This window comes from Dermochelys coriacea, chromosome 9 (assembly GCF_009764565.3).
Source record: "Dermochelys coriacea isolate rDerCor1 chromosome 9, rDerCor1.pri.v4, whole genome shotgun sequence".
NCBI classification, from domain to species: domain Eukaryota; kingdom Metazoa; phylum Chordata; order Testudines; family Dermochelyidae; genus Dermochelys; species Dermochelys coriacea.
Window position 1 is genome coordinate 42,297,994 of NC_050076.1, and position 13,346 is coordinate 42,311,339.

The window sequence follows — 13,346 nt, forward strand, 5'->3', positions numbered from 1 at the left end:
TAATATTTGTAACTTTAATTGACATACCAGAATATTCATGTTCTTGTGCTGAGGGAGGAGTAGAGCACAGCATCAATCTGACAGTGATTAAATCTGTTTAAAAATAAGCATATTAAAAGTAATTGAAAACTTATTTCATTGTTGGAACATCAATCAATGTACTGAAATGCTATCGTACAGCATTTCTCAAAGGGGGGGTCCATGGGCCCTGCTGATCAACTCCTCACCCCGTCCCTCAACTCCTCCCACTCCTTCCCAGTGCCTCCTGCATGCCTGGAAACAGCTGTTCAGCCACATGTAGGAGGTGCTAAGAGGAGCGGGATGGGGCACGCTCGTGGGAGGTGGAAAGAAGCAGGGAAGAGGAGGGCCACGGGTGAAGAGGGAGTGGGAAAAGGTAGGGTGGGGTGGAGCTTTGGGGAAAAGGATGGAGTGGGGGCAGGGACTAAGCGCAGGGCTCAGCAAAAAATTTTAAATCAAAAGAGGGGTCCTCAGGTTGCTAAAGTTTGAGAATCACTGCTAAGGTAAATTAGACCTAAGTGGGCAGGTTGCTGAGCATCATCAATTCCCATTTAATTCAGTGAAAGTTGAGGGCACTCGGCACATTAAGCATCAGACCTGTAGTACCTGATATATAGCACTAAGTGTTCTTTACACAGAAACTACTGTTATGAGCTGTTTTCACAGGACCAACCAAGGATAGACCTGAGATAAATAATAGATGTGAAACATCTTACATATTTGCACTGAAATGGGCTGTTTATATTCCCACTTTCTGAGCTCCCCCTCTTAATTTATTTTATCACTGCTGGCCCGTAATAACTATGAATATAGAAATGCAGCACAGATAGTCAACTGTTTATGTAATTCTCGAGCCATAACTATAGCTCCATGATATGGAAGTTAAATAGTAGACAGGTTGTAATGGGTACATGACATGGACATGTCATTCTACTGTACATTAAAATCTATCCACTCAAGTTGTCCTATGTATCTGTGAAATTAACAAAGGGGCATGATGAAATACCCCCTGTGCATGTAACTTTTTATGGAGGTTTTTTTGTGTGTGTTTTAGGTCTCTGTATGAAAAGTTACAAATTCAATGTGATATTTTTACTTTAGTCCTCTGTGGTTATTTAATGGCAATGCACATGCTTAGGTTTTGGGAGTGATATTTAGACTCCTACTCACTGGGCTTGTGGGCTTTAGACATGTAGAGAAAATGGGTTCACACACTGTGGAGAGGGTGTTAATTGTCTGTCTCCTTTGGTTTCTGTATTTTGCCATCACTGCAGTATCTGAATCCCTAAAGAGTTGTGTCATTCTTTTAGCATCCCTACTAGCTGATGCATGGAATGGTCATGCCACATGTTCTGTCTTTCCTCTAAAATGGAGGTAGGACAATGCAAAAATAGCTGAAAGTGAATGGAGTAAAGGCATTCTATAATGAAATGGGAGAGGGGAAACTCAAAAATCTGGTTAATCTCCTGGTCAGGATTTGGTTCTGTTAAAGGAGAGCCCTTGCTCAGTTGTTTAAAATTATCCTTTAGAAAATGTTCGACATCACCTCAGGTCAGGATTGGCATAAACCCTTCATAATCCAAATTATCAGACGTTTCCTTCTCTTGGAAGAGTTACTGGTGTAGGAGCTAACAATTGCCTTTTAGCAATCCAGGATATGGATTTTACACTGCAAAATTTCAGACATCTCTGACCAAGGGAAATGTAATACAATGAGCAATAATGACGGATCTCCTTACCTTTTATTTATAACCCAAATCTCAATTCATTAAAGGATCACTATTATTCCTCTCAGGTGAAAATTAAGATTACACAGTAACAAAATAGTTCACAAGCCTCTATCTGTAATTAAAATTTGCATAATTCTTTTTAATGCTCCGCTCAGATATTTTAAAAAAATTAGTTTTCCTTCAATAGAGTTGACAGTTCATAACCCTTGATTCACCAAATGTCTTCTAATTTTTGCCGCCAGCTCCCTGCAATCTTATGCAACATTCACAGACTCTTTTGTGGAAGGTTCTAAGTGGATCAATTAACATCTATCTAAGTAAATCCAATTGTTAGAGACTTATTATTATTGTAATCAAACAGACAGCTTTTCTCTGTGGGGTCATTTGGTACAAGGGCAAATTTAGTACTGTATTTAATAACTAATGGGTTATCAAACAGGGGTCCTGTAACCTGTTTACAACTATGGAGAAAAGGCAGACTCAAGAAATGCTTTGACATTTTATAGAACCTATGGAAACTTTTCAAATATCTTTACCTTTCAGTAGATTTTCTTTAAATCAGCTCAATTACTCATCATTACAATCTCCATCTGGTATCTTTACTCCCACACCACTTTTTCTTTGAAAGAGACACAGAAAATTCAATTTATTCATTGCTTACCGTGCAGTGCCCTCCAAACAACACATAAAGAGTTAGCTATGCTTTTATCCCTATTAAGACCTTAACAACAAGACATCAAAGTAGAATTGTAACTTCCTCTGTAAAGAACCTTGTTGGTTTGGATTTTATGCAGTCAAAATCTTTATCTATGACTTGACAAACAATACCAGCTTCCCCTACTGCTCCTAAAGCTACTTATCAGCTAATTTTAAGACCTTCATGGTAATTTCTTGCCCAGCAGTTTGCTACTCAGAGAGTTCTCTTTGACACTGATTATTTCCTTGATCTTCCACAACCATCCAGCTCTGGTTAACCAATATATCCAGCTTTCCTTATTTTTGCACAATGCGTTCCTTCTAGCCACTGGATTAGATTTTTGCAGGGAAAGAATAGATGATGTAATAAAACAGCAGCAGGGATAGAAGGAGTGAAGCATGCTTAATTTGTCCTTGTTTCAGAAATTAAACCCAGTCTTGGTTCTATCTTGGGTCTAGAGAAATCTGTCACAAAAAGAAGAAGTAAATAAAATGCAACCGTTTGCCTTTAACAATTGCACATCTGTTCCATTCACCTCCTTAGTGTTTATTGATCTCCTTTTCCCATCCTCATTGTGCTTAGAACTTCAAGGGGTGACTGGCTTACCTACTGCCTTATCCAGAAGTAGTGGGAGTCAGATATTTTAGCATTGTGTCCCACTGCTCTGACAGCAGCTGAATGGATGACTAGCTCCAGATTGATTTAGAGTCTATGTGAGGAGGTTTCATAATCCCTTATGCTTTCTATTCAAGAACACCTTTCCACTTCGGTATAGGTCTTCACAAGTGGCCTCAATATTAGAAGTAGAACTAATAAAAAAGTCTTCATCACTATTTGATAGAAAATAGCTATTTCTTCTCCATGGAAATTTCCAGGGAAAATGGCCATGTCCTGCATCATGTTTGAGCAGAGGAGTTAGTGAAAAACCTGAAAATTTAAAAAAAAAATAATTTTTTTTTTGCAACTGAAAACCAAAAAATGTTGAGCAAAGATGGTTTGGCTTTGCGGAAACTTTTTCCTGACAAGTTGAAATTTTTCAGTTTTTGATTGCTGTAGAAAGCAGAAAAAATTTAGTTTGTTGCCCCAAATTGACAATTTTGTGTTTTTCTGGGGTTTAATAACAATCCAGATATTTTTGTATAAAAACTCAAAAAATGTTCTTTTTGTGGAGATTTGTCGGGGGGGGGGGCGGGGGATAATTTCCCAACCAGTTCCAATCTGAAGCCTTTTCATAAAGTATTTGTTCTGTAGGTGGGTAATCTTCCAGGAAACTAAGACTACTAGCATAATGTCTACTACTAGCTTCTAGCATAATGTCTCCCAGAGATTTTCACCTGACCTATCTTGTGGTGAAGCTAATTTTGGCCAGCTGACCAGTCAATTTCAGCATGAAGTGTCTTAATTATAGCACCAGTGGTGGGAATAGACTGTACAGACATTTCCAGAATGAACTTCTCAAACTTAGAAGAAGTTTTTAGCTCAAACTCTGACATAGTCTCCAAAACCTCACCTGTAAGTGTGGCCTTGGGAATACTTGGCCTGTTTGTGACATAATTTAGCCTGTGATTCATCAGAATCATAGAATATCAGGGTTGGAAGGGACTTCAAGAGGTCATCTAGTCCAACCCCCTGCTCAAAGCAGGACCACTCCCCAATTTTTGCCCCAGATCCCTAAATGGCCCCCTCAAGGATTGAACTCACAATCCTGGGTTTAGCAGGCCAATGCTCAAACCACTGAGCTATCCCTCCCCCCTTGCAATGAATTTTAGAAAACATTAATTGTATGAGAAATGTGTTAGTTTCCCATTTTGAACCTAACACTTCACGTCGAAGATATTAACAGCATGCTTTACTATATTGTAGTTCCCAGATTTTCTTATAGGTGACATTTAAGAAAATCTTTGGTCTTTTTATAAACTGGGAAATATTATTTACTAAGCGCTGGCAAGGTAGTTGGTTCTGCAAAAGTCAAAATCAAAACGCATGGCCTGATTACTCCCACCGTGCACACATCATAGTCATTTATTTCTGCCCAAAGTGAATGCAAAATGGATATAAAATGCAACCAAATCAGAGGAGGTGCCTAGCCTTCAATTCAACAATTTTAGCTTATGTTAAAATCTACCCTGCCTTGTCTATGCTATATGCAGTATAGTTGTAGGCGTGTTAGTCCCAGTCTATACAAGTCTATACAAGGTATTAGCGAACACATTCTAACAAAATACTTCTAAATCCACACATTTCAGTACATCATGCTTCTCTTGCCTTCTTCTTCTGAATGGCTGTATACTGAGTATCAGCAAAACCTGGCCTCACAAAGTTAGGAGCAGTAATCTAGACTTTCCTCAACCTCTGTTTTGTATTCCCTAGTCTTTCAGGTGGTGTTATCTGTTCTGAATATTTGGCAGAACTGATTTTGCTAACTTTAGGCAACCAGGACTTGGAAAGACAATTAGCACTAATTATAAATAATACTACCTCACACTTCTATAGCACCTTTCTTGCAAGGATTTCAAAGCATGACATATTGAAATATCTGGAGGAAATGACTTAACCAGACAAAGCCCTCTAATGAAAGGTGTATGTGTATTTTGGAGCATTGATCCATACCTGTCACTCAGAGGAAGAAAAGTGTTTACCTCTATATAAGTTAGGAATAAGGGAGAGATTTCATAAAGGAAATGTCAGGCCCACTGCGTGGTGGCAGAGAGAGAGAGAGAGATTTAGAACATGATTTTCTTCTGAGGAGACACAGGACATACCTTGTAGGATCAGAATGAACCACAGAGCCTAGAAACATAGTTCAGATATTTTTAATTTATTAATAATTATTTTCCTCTTTGGAACTGCGAGCTCAGCCTAGCATCACTGGCTCTCTAGAGAGCATGTTGAGTGATGGAGTTAATGGTTAATCTTTTGCCTTTTCTGCATATTCTCTTTTGTGTTCAAGTTGATATGAAAAGCCCATTTGGTCGATGAAATCCAAAGCGACTATTTGAAGACAGCATTGGCTGAAGAGACTCTGGAATTCCTTGCCAGGGGATGTTGTGAAGGCTAAACCTATAATACGGTTCAAAAAACAACTAGATAAGTTCATGGAGGATAGGTCCATCAATTACTATTAGCCAGGATGATCAGTGATGCAAAACCATGCTCTGAGTGTCCCTAGCCTCTACTTGCCATGAAGCTGGGAATGGGCGACATGGGATAGATCACTCAATGATTGCCTGTTCTGTTTACTCCCTCTGAAGTATCTGGCACTGGCAATTGTGGGAAGACAGTATACTGGGCTAGGTGGACCATTGCTCTGACCCAACATGGCCGTTCTTATGTTAATACTGTCCCTGACCAGAGACAAATCAATGTAATGTGGTTGGGTTCCTGCTTGCTCATCACAGGTAGTGAGTCACGGTGTGTGATTTTCCCTTAGAAGTGCCATTTGGAAACTTCAAAGCACAGCCAGGGCAGAGTGGTATAAACCGGGGTTCTCAACCTTTTTCTCCCCCTCCCCCATACTATAAAAACTTCACAGCCCACCTGTTCCACAGAAACTGTGCCAGCATTAGGGGGTAGCAAACAGGGCAACTGCCTGGGACCCCACACCACAGCAGTTTACAGCTAAGCTAAATTGCTCAGGTTTCAGCTGCAGCCTCAGGCAGCAGGGCTTGGCACCCCAGGTCATAGCAAGTCTAATGCCAGTCCTGCTTGGCAGACCCGCTGAAGCCTGCTCAAAGATCCCTAGGAGGCCCCGGATCCCTGGTGGAGAACCAATGGTATAAACTTCTATATTGCCTCATGCACATAAGTCACTGGAAGGGCAGAGAAAACTAGGACTTGGTCAGCCTCTTGGAGACTGGGAATTGAAAAAGCCTGGAATGTGAGGTTTCCTAATCCAGTTGGAGCTACTGAAATGCAGTGATTTTGATGGGATTAGTTGAAGAGTGAGGTACTACTTAACATGAGCAAGTGTTGCAGAATCTGTTAATTGTGCATTGCATTTGAATACAGTGGCTGACATTAAAAGGAAATATCTCATGGTGATTAGTTGCAATGTTGTTTTTAGGCTGTATTGGTTTGCACAATATGACAAAAACTTCCTTTTTAATGTAACTACTGTAAATTCAGTATTCATAGTCACAGCCTTCCTCCTCATAAACTGGATATATCGTTTAGGAACCTGCAAAAGGAAGGGGAGGGGGGCAGGTGCAGGCTGTGACTACAACTATTGAATATACACTTTTTTACAGTAAAAAGAAAGCATGTCTGATTGTGTTCATTGACTCCGGATTAAAACAAACAATGTTGCACCTAATTACAAAAAGACCAATATTGTGATAAGAACGATGACTCCTCTTTAATGTAAGCCACTGTATTCAAATGTAATGTGCCACTAATTAATGGGAAATGATATGGGTAAGGGTGAACAGTTAGCTACTCTACAATTGCCTATGCACATAAAAATAAAACATTTAGGACCAATTGGTGCATGCACTCCCCAAAAGCAGCATTTGTTGTACAAATTGAGTAAATGTGCATATAAAACTTCCTTTCTGTGGACAGTTGCAGAATCTGCAGCTCCAATGGGTGTACTCCCCAGTTTTGTGGGCTCAGTTTTAAATTGCCTGCATTTGAAAATTTAGCCCTTATTTTGTTTTCTCCTTTTAACAAAATAAAAAGGTTCTGAGAAGCAGGAGGAGAATGCAGAGAGGAAAGGTGACAAGGAAGCTGTAACAGAGAAAGTGCAACGCCTAACTCTAGTAAAACTTACTCAAGAACTACAGGTGTTTGGAATTGTTACTCCCCCCTACCTAACTGCTGTTCCGTGCTGAACGAGGAGCGTCATTTATAACCGCATGCAGTCACTGCTATCATCTGTCATTACTTAAAAATACAATAGATTAGGCCAGCCCACTGATACTTAACATTTCATCAGGTTCAACATGACTCATCGCTGGTTCCTTTTTAATTTTTGTAATCCTAAATTAGCATGATCCATCATAATTGTTCCATACTGAGTAATTGCTGATCACTAGCCACAGCTGTTATTCTTTCCAGGACTTGGTTTCACCTGTGGCATGTTAAGGGAATGAGTAAAAATTAATACATTTCAGTTCTCTTTCAGTGAAATCTTTTTACTGTCCAGAAGCATGTTTCACTCTTGACTCTCACATTGCCAGATTTATATGGGGAAGAAAATGTTGCAGAATACAATAGAATCTTCAGCAGCCTAGCAAAGCAGCCAGGAGACTGGCAGTCACAAACTTCACAAATAGTAGGAGGCTGTCTAATTAAAAGATCTAAGACTAGTTTTCATACCACACACACTGTGTGGTTGTGAAGAAAGCAGTCAGCCCTCTCCACTCTACCTCTGAAATCCATGTCTGTTACTGATACTAAAGAGCTGAATGACAGGTTTCAGAGTAGCAACCGTGTTAGTCTGTATTCGCAAAAAGAAAAGGAGTACTTGTGGCACCCTAGAGACTAACAAATTTATTAGAGCATTAATAATTAACTAACTATTAACTAATAAATTTGTTAGTCTCTAAGGTGCCACAAGTACTCCTTTTTTTTAAAGAGCTGAAAATATACTTTCTAAACAATATTTGGGTTTTAAAAGAACTTAGCCATCACAACTGCCTTATCCCAATAAATATAGTTCATTATCCCAGATTTAATTTCCAGCCGCTTTCCTGATGCCACAAACAGATGGTAGCAGAATAGATTAATCTGAATAAATTGGTCCAGGTGAGTCAGAGACCTGCTATCACTTGAACAAACCACCCAAAATTTACAAACCAGAGGCTAGATTTTCATAAAACTCTCCAGCTGTGACATTTCACACCAGTTTCAGATGGAAAAATACACTCTAACTGATGTCAGGATTAGAGACTAAATTAAGAAGACTGAGATAAACAAGAACTAAAGGCCAGACATTCTGCAGTCCTAAATGGGGAAGAAACAGATGAGACACAGAATATGGAACCAAACAGGAACTAAAATGCCAAAGTTCCATTGTCCAATATTAGGACATGCTCTGAATGGATCAGCTCACCAGCTCCACACCATATGGAAAAGTTTCCAAAGGAAAATAATCACAAATTTCTCCAACTCACTTTTTATTGTTAATTAATCTGACCTCCCCTTTTCAAATCACTGCTGAAGGAGCTGTGAGCAGACAAGTCACTGAACACATGGTTTCTAGAACATCCCACAACTACAGCATCACCTGAAAAGTGCCTTAACCACAACTGCAGTGTGTGTCTGGCTGCTGCATATTTGCAAATTGACACTGCACCAAACCACATGCTCAGTGTAGCATTGGATGCTTAATCAGACAGATTTTTCAAAGCTATTTAGGTTCCTGAAGATGCAGATAGGTGCCTAGTAAGATTTTTCAATGCCTCAGTCATTTACTCTCATTGAAACCAATGGGAGTTAGGTGCATGTCCAGCTTAGGTGTTTTTGAAAACCCCACTTGGCACCTAAATCCACCATTGAGGCATCACTAACCTTTTCACCACTGCTACCTGATCCCCGAGGCACCTAAGTTTCAGTTGGCCTGCAGTTGCAAAGCTACCTAAACCCTGATGCCACCCCACAGCCAGCAAATTGCTTGGAGGGCTAGAGGCAGGCTATCGCCAAGTGGAGGTACAGCAGAGCACCCATGCAAAATACACACAAGGGAATGGAGAGTGAGAGTGAGAGCGCTAGCAGGCATGATCAAGTGAAAGAGAGAGAGATGATTTTGGCAGCTAGGGCAAGGGCTGGCATAAGTGTCTAACTCCAGGAGGGGGTATGTAGATGAGGCTGCGGAGCGAAGGGAGACACCTTTCTTTGGCCTGTCAGCCAGCCACACCAGGTCAGTCACTTAGTATGTGTCTACACTGCATTTAAAACTGCCAGCTGACTTGGGCTTGTGGGGTTCAGGCTGCACTGCTGTTTAAGGGAAGGGTAGATGTCTAGGCTCAGACTGCAGTGCCGTCTGATCTCTGGGTCCCTCCCACCTCACAGGTTCCTAGAGCCTGGACTCCAGCCCAAGCCCAGAAGTTTATGATGCAATTAAACAGCCCTGCAGCCCGAGTCCAAGTCAGTTGGTCCGGGCCAGCCGCAGGTGTTTAATTGCAGTATAGACATATCCCCAGATGCTTGATCCCCACTCCTCAACATTTCACTCCTAACTAGTTTAGGTGGCTTTCTGCTCAGCTGGCTGGCATCTGAACATCCCGTTCTAAGGTGTTCAACTCTCCCCAAGCACTGATTGTACTGGAAGCCTGGATGCCGAACATAGGGCACAAAATTCCTCTAGTTGGCAGCAGAGCACCTGGGGTTAGGTGTTGCTTTGCTGACCAAAGCAACATCCAAACACCTTTAAGGCGTTGGGCCCAATATCTCTGTTACTTCCTTTTTACATTGCTCACCTGTATTACCTCAGGTATTTTCTGTGTGTCCAACAGTTTTCTCAGGCATGCATTTTCCTATAATATCCCTCTGATGCACAAACGAATGATTGTAAGTACACAACACAGATCAACTTATTATCAATCTATAATAAGATTTAAGGGACCTGTATTTAGAGGAGAGATTTCTAAATCTCATCTCAATTAAGGGCAAATGTGAATAATTCCCAAATCAAGACAACTAGCTTCCAAAAAACTTTTAAGATTTTAAAAAATTAATAAATAAATAAAGGCCACATGTAAACAGGCCTCATGCTTCTGATTCAGAGAGTGGCTCAATTACCCAAGAGACCATTTAAGGTGGCTTCAGCCCTTCTCAGCTTCTCCCAATACAAACACCTACCTTTAAATATGGTGCTTAGGCAGAAATCTCTAGAGGCAAAGTATCACTGGTGCAACAGAGCAGAATCCAGTCTGGAATACCCAGCTTTATCAATGAAATGCCAAAAGACCTACTTGAGCTGAGCACTAAAGAAAGGCATAATAGATATAAAAAATATTATACTGAGCACCAGTGGCTTGTCTTTCATACCTGGCCACAATCCAAGACTCATTTTAAAGCACTGCCTTCTGCAGTGTTTTTTGCACTTTCCTCTGAAGCATCATGTACTGGCCAATGGCAGACAGGATCCTGGACTAGATGCGCTGCACAGGTCTGTTGCAGTCTGGCAATTCTGATGTTCCTAAATACAATATACAAATATAATCTGAAAGGAAACTAAAGCTCCTAGATATCAAAAAGAGGGGTATATCCTGAAGGCCACTGTTTTCTGACAGGAAACCTCCCTTGGACTCTTACACCCCTACTGTACATCTGTAGAGGACATTATGGGTCCCAGGAGAGTTGGGAAATGAGTCACTAGATCTGGGATAGAGCAAAGAGCTTTATTCTTCCTTCAGTGTTTCTCTTATCTTTTTAACATTCAGCCCTATGAAGCTATCACCTTGTCCCATATTTGCCAATAATTTAACCTCTTTGCAATAAGAGTACTTGTTGAAAGACTTGCTTTTTTTTTCCCCCAAAAGGAAAATGAAACCTCCCATAATTGCAGTGGAGCCTAGGAGATTCAAAGGCCAGACTCCTTTATGGATCAAATTGATATGGTATTTTTTTCTTATAAGAAGACACCTAGATACTTGGGTTTTATGGTGATGTATGCATTAGAAATGCCTAGGAGTTTGGTCCTGCGAAATGCCGTGCACTCTGACCCCAAACCACAAAGCACTTAAACACTGGCCAATGATGTCAAAGTTAAGCACGTGCTTAAGTGCTTTGCTGAATAGGGGCCAGACTCGTTGGCACATTGCTGGATTGAGCCAGACAAGAGAAAGCATTTTTGTGTGTTTTTTGCACCAATTAAGTCTGAACTTCCCAAGAGTCCAGTTATTGGTTCTACTTTAATGTGAGTGTGCAGTTATAGCCACCGTACAAAGGGTTGCTATAATGACAGTGTCTCAGACTTGGAACATCTCTCACTGCCACGTAGTAACATAACCTTTAAACAACCAGCTAGGGCATACATATTTGACAGAAGATAGGAAATCAGAGGTAATTGGCATTTTCCAATGTAATTGGAGACATAAAGAGATTACATGATTACCCAATCACAATGCTTTTCTGGCCTCCTACTATTTTGCACTTTGCCACTGTGACCATTACAACTCATGATAATAGTCAAGGTTGTGGCAATGCTGGCTGGAAATGTAATTATGAATTTAATTCCAAAAATGGAAGGATATTTTGTTCCATTTAACCAGCTGGATAGTGTCCCTTTCAGCCTCTGAAATGGCCCCTTCCTTTTGCTGTTTGTCCATGCTATGAATTTGATTGTGTGTCCATTTGTAGCATTGATGCTATTTGGGAATGGGGGTGTTGGGAAACAGCTTAAGAAACTTATATTGAGCTTGGGGTACTAATTACCCTGGTCTCTTATTAGATGCTAGATGATGAACAGACTCTAGCCCCAATTCTTAGCAGTGGCCAACTTCCAAGAATTGAAGCTGGGAAGGGAAGCCAGACAGGAACTAGCTGCAGTTTCTTGATTGTGGGGCTGGTTCTGGGGCTGGTCCCAGTCCTGGCCCTAAAAGGTCCATCTTCCAGTTGGGGATTGCTGGAGCACATGATTCCAGAAAATCCCTTCCTAATCCCAAGAGGCACCCTTCACTGGAGGTAGGCATGGGAGAAGACACAGGAGCTGGTATGCTGTCTCTCTGCTGGCTGGGACTCCCCAGGGCTGGAGAAATCCTCAGTAAGAAAGATCTGGCTGCTTCTGCTCCCTTCACATTGTAAGAGTAGAGCAGAGTGAGAGGAGTGAAGCTCAAGGTTGACTCCACAATCTCTTCTCCAACAGTTCCAGGATTGAACCTACAATTTAAAATGAATTAAAACAAATGATAGACCTGGGATACTTGGTGAGCCCATTATAATCAATACTTTACATGACATAGTACACAAAACATATTAATTATGGTCACAGAGTTAAGAAAAAAATCACCCAGCTACCTACATTTTTTAATACATAGAACTTCAGTGTGGGATCTCCTCCTGCTTGGGAATGTCATACTTTCCTTCCTTGGAAAGACTCTGATACTCCTACGGAAATAGCTCCTACATTATAATTTCCTTTGCTGGTACTAGCCATACAGCAACCCAAACTGACAAATTATTTACCAATATCCCTCTCAGATGCCTGATTTTCTATTCCATATTTAGAAAGCAGATTGTATTTATTCATGTATAGGATTTCCCTAGAGATCAAACACAATAGCACCTGAGCACTTCAAAATAATTAAAGCTGCATCTTAAAATCCAAACAGAAAGTGGTGAGAGGGTAAAACCTTTCCAGTCTCCAGTCTGTGCTTCACTATATGCTGTCCTCCATACAGTCCAAATGAGTTTTAGAAAAAGAAGCTCAACCATTTGAAGGCCTGTCATTCTCCTTTGGCCTCCTTAAGTCTAACCTTTTCAGCTCAGTTATTGGCAGGCTGTTACAATGATTACTATGATTACACATTAAATTTATCTTTAGTAATTCATATTGGTCTGATTATTCCACTGATTAGTGTATTAAGAAATTCATTGACATACTTCTCACAATTTCTGTGAAACTTTTAATGCAAAGCTGGAAAGATAACCCTCAATCATCTGTTAATGAATGGATTAATCTGCTGCCCACCACATATAAATTAGAGAAAATTGTCACCAACAGTTATTTTCAGCTAAATTTGCAGTAGCCTGAATCCCTGTGGAATTCTCTCAGACTTCTGCTTTCAATTTTTACTTGAGACCTCACTCTGGGACTTGAATATCATCTAATTCATTTAGTTTCCCTTTGATTTTCCAGTGAAAGACCATTTGCCATCTTGTAATATAATATATGTAAAATTTACTAAAATATACCTATTCTGTCAAGCAGGGGATGCATTTATTTATTTTTATTTATA